Here is a 4,618-nt window from a genome sequence, read left to right as displayed (position 1 = left end):
TGCATTGGGAATAAGTCTTATAAGCTCCTTTTGAGGCCTGTGATTTGCGTATTTGGCTATCCAGATTGAGGCCCAGGGTTTATCAGTGTTGGAGAGCCATTGCCACCAGAGTTTGGCACACATTATTGCATTACTTTGATTGGGATCTCGCAATCCAATGCCTCCCTTTTCTTTTGGCATACAAACAGTTGTCCAGTTTACCAGGGCCCATTTACGATTGGTAGCTGTGCTCCCCCATAGGAAGTTGCGTTGAAGATCCTTTATTCTTTTTATGACCCATTTGGGCGCTGCAAGAATTGAAAACAGATAGAGCGGCATAGCCTGAAGCACAACCTTTATGAGCACCACCCGGCTAGCAATGTTAAGAGTTCGATGTGTCCATAGATTTAAACGAGAATCCAGCTTCTCAATTAAGGTGCGCCAGGTGGAATGTTTGATGGCTGAGTCAATGAGGGGGGCTCCAAGATATTTTGAGGGGAGAGAGTCAATGGGGAAACCCAGAATGCGAGCTATTGCCCGCTGCACCACAGGAGCTGTGTGAAAGAAGTAGATATGAGATTTGGCATTGTTAACATTGGTGCCTGAGGCTTTAGAGAAGTCATTGAGAAGAGATTTGAAGAGGGAGGCTTCCTGAACCGAGGGGTATCCAAATAGCATATTATCATCAACAAATTGCTGATGGGTTATGGTTGGGGTTCCATGGATGGAAAGGCCTTTGAGCTAATGGGAGGCCAGGGCAAATTTAATGTGCCTTCCTAGTCCTTCGGCCATTAAGACAAAGAGGAATAGGGAAAGAGGGTCTCCTTGCCAAATTCCTCTGGAGGGGCTGAAGGGTTTTGAGGAGATGCCATTTACAAGAATGGAGAAGAAGGAAGAATATATGAGACTCATAATCCACCGCACCCACATGGGTGAGAAACCATAAGCATTTAACATTTTTTTCATATAAGTCCAACTTAGTTTATCAAATGCTTTTGATAGATCGAGCTTCAGAAGCATACCTGCCTGTTTGTGATGCTTGAGGGTATGGATAACTTCATGCGTGAGGATGATTCCATCGAGGATATGTCGCCCTTCTACATAGCCGGACTATTCTGGTGAGATTAATAGAGGCAGAAGAGGTTTTAGCCTGTTTGCAATGACTTTGGATATAACTTTATAAATAACGTTGCATAGTGCTATTGGGCGAAATTTGTTCGGTGTGTTAGATATCTCCTCCTTTGGAATGAGTGCAATGAAAGTTGCATTGAGGGCAGGTAGGAACCAGTGCAGTGCCCTGGATTCCTTCGTAACTTGCCAAACCTCGTCTTTTAACATCTCCCAGAACTTGTGATAGAAGGTGGTTGAAAAACCATCAGGTCCCAGGGCTTTTCCCTCTTTAAGCTGGTGCATGGCTTTGTCCACCTCCTGAGGGAGGATGGGGAGAAGGAGGAGCTCATTATGTTCCTCAGTGATGATTTTTGGAATCTTTTGAATGATTTTTTCAATGGTTGGATTTCTGTTTGCCTTAGGCTCACTGAGCACCTGTTGGAAATGTTGAAGGAATTCCTCCTCAATTTGTTCATGCTTTTCCATTCTTGTCCCTTCCTGATTCTGAATGAAGGATATGTTGTTGTGCATTCGTCTTTGGACAGTAGTTCTATGGAAGAATTTAGTGTTCCTTTCCCCCTCTTTTAACCATCTTATCCTGGATTTTTGCCTCCATAGAATTTCCTCCTGCTTTCTCCTCTCCTCCAGTTGAGTGTTTATGCGTTGCTCCTGTTCTAAGGTCCAATTGGTATGTCCCTTGTCTATGATTTGTTGCTGAAGATCTTCCATTTCCTTGTTTAGAATGTTTTGTTCCTTGAAAATGTTTCCAAATGTCTCATGGTTCCATTTCTTAATTTGGATTTTTAGATGTTTGAGTTTCTGTTGAAATTGGAACATTTTAGATCCTTCCGGAGGGCAGAAGTTACTCCACGCTGTTTTGACGAAGTCCTTGAATGCAGGATGTGTGAGCCAACACTCCTCGAAGCGAAAGGGTCGCTTGATAGTGTTGCCTGGCCTTTGCCATTGGAGAGATATGGGCCAATGGTCAGAGCCTGAGTAGGGGAGAATGGCAGTTGCTATATCCCCGCCGAGATGAACTGAATTATCTGAAATGAGGAATCTATCTAGCTTTGAGGCGATTTGATACTTTCCAGCTCTGCGATTGCTCCACGTATGTATGCCGTTGCAGAATTGTAAGTCGATGAGTGAGTTGTTTTGTATGAAGTTTTTGAAGAAGACATTTTCCTGATCCAGCCTGCTTCGCCCACCCTGTTTTTCCTCCAGCTTGGTAATCATATTGAAATCCCCTCCGATGATCCAAAGAGGATGCGCTCTACTTAAGCTCAGTGCTTCTATTGTATTGAGTAAAGCTATTTTGTTTGCAGCTTCCTGTGGGAAGTAGACATTAGAAAGGTTGCCGTGAATATTAGTACCTATGATGTGGAAGGTAGCTTGTATTATATTGTGGGAGGCATGAAAATCCTGGAGAGCGATCATCTGTGGGTTCCATACTATAGCTAATCCTCCTGATGCTCCTTCTGCGTCTACTGCTACTGATTGGCATCCTGGCCAGGCTCTGGAGAGGATGCTTCCTAGCGTATTGCTGTTGCATTTAGTTTCTTGAAGAAAACACATGTGCGGTTTCTCCATCTTTATCATGTTTTTTAGAGTTCTGAGTTTCCTTGGGCTATTGAGCCCCCTTAAATTCCATGATGTGAGTTTCATGATTCACTATTGATGAAGGGTTTATAGTACTTCGTCAATTTTGCATACCTTCCTGAATCCACCAAGATCTTTCCTACTTCAATTGTTCGCTGGAGATCTGTTCTTCTTCCTCTCTTTTTGAAATCTCTTGGGGGGAGGCTTCCATCCCAGGTACTGCTTGGTTGGATGCCTAGTTGTTTCTGCTGATATACCTTCGATAGAACTATTTCTAGCTTGTTGAGTTGCAGTTCTAGGATTTGATCATAGCTTTTCTTTTTGCATGCTTGCTCTAGCTCTAGTAGGTCCAACCCTTCCATGTCGAAATTTTCAGGATCTTCGTCCATGATTTCCGGTTGAATTTTCTCTCCAGTTGTTTCTGCGGGGGAAATGAGATGGTTCAAGGTACCATCTACTTCCATTTCAATCTCTTTTTCTGTACTGTCATTTTGGTTGTCCATGAGGGAGGCCTTTTTGTCCTTTGGGTTATTAGAAACAGGGGTTGAGCTGGAAGGATTGTTGATGTCAGGGGTGGATAGCAGAGTCGCATTTGGCTTTGAGCTTGAGGGTTGTTCTTCTGAAGTATGAGCCAGGATTTGAAAACTGTTACTCGTGGAAGGAGTGGATGCAGAGTTTTGATGTTGTTTCTTCCCAGTTGCAGGCTTTTTGTGAGCTCTTTTTCGGTTATAAACCTTGGTAAAGCCTTCATGGGCTGACTTATCAGAGGGGTCAGAGGGGCTGGATGTAGGGGCTATGACATTTAGCGGACAATCCCTAAAAAGATGCCCATGAGCATGGCATTTGCGACATCTAAACGGAACATGTTCATAATCTAGAGGTTGAATCCATTCATAGTCGTCATGAAATAAACTTACCGTATCAGGTAGCGCCTTGTCTAGTCGCATGAAGACACAGATGCGGGCGTATGAAGTGTATCTTCGTAGCTTTGTTTCTTCTGCTGCTTTTATGTATTCCCCCAGTCTGCTTCCAATTTTCTTTAGTATTCCTTCATTCCAGTATTCTTCGGGAAGTGAGTACATTCTGATCCAGATAGGGGCCCATGTAAGGTCTTCCTTGTCCGGATTAAATCTTGCTATCCATTCTCTCAGGTACAAGCCTGCTGAGTTGAAGAAGTATGGGCCTTGAGTTAGGATTCTGAACTTATCTTCTAAGCAAAAAAAGATAACAGTAAAGAAACCCTTCGGTCCCAGCTGCAGAGTGATGTCGCCTTTGGGTTTCCATTTTGCCGAGATCCAGCCATGCAAAGCTTTTTCGGTTGGCCACATTCCCATGAACTTTCCTATGAGTGCATGATCTGTCATGTACTGTATTCTCTCATTGATTATCTCACTGGGCAGTTCTATCCTGGGTCTTTCCTCTGCTATTGGCTTGCAGGTTTTTGAAGTAACCTTGATTTGTTCCTCTGGCGTGTCTTTTCCTTCTGGATTTGCATCCTTCTTGTCAGTCAGTTTTTCTTTATCTTTCAACTTGTTCTGTTGCAGTGACTTCTTGGTATTCCTGTCTGCGCGGATCGACCCAAATATTATGGATCCCGTGTGCTCTGGCGGCGCGTCATTTGACTGAGGGGAGGGCTTCGAGGCCCCCCCCTGTGGAGGTTCCATGTGCATCGTCTTTATTCCTGAGGCTCGTTGTCAGGCGCTGGAGGTTAGACCCTCTCAGGCTGCAGAGCCGTCCTTGTGTGCTATGGCGCAGTTGTCTGACTGAAACCCTAGTTGCAGAGCCGCGACGTGCCTCCTCAGATATCATTAAAAATTATTATTATTAATTATCACTAATTATTATTATAGATTATAAACTATTAGTTAAAATATAAAAATAAAAAGAAATTAAGAATTAATCCAAGTAACCCCTAAAATAATCTAATTAA

Source organism: Pinus tabuliformis, chromosome 4_2 (assembly GCF_031772625.1).
Source record: "Pinus tabuliformis cultivar Carrire ecotype Pingquan chromosome 4_2, CPIR1, whole genome shotgun sequence".
In the NCBI taxonomy this organism is placed as follows: Eukaryota; Viridiplantae; Streptophyta; class Pinopsida; order Pinales; family Pinaceae; genus Pinus; species Pinus tabuliformis.
Note: the sequence above shows the minus strand (reverse complement) of the source record.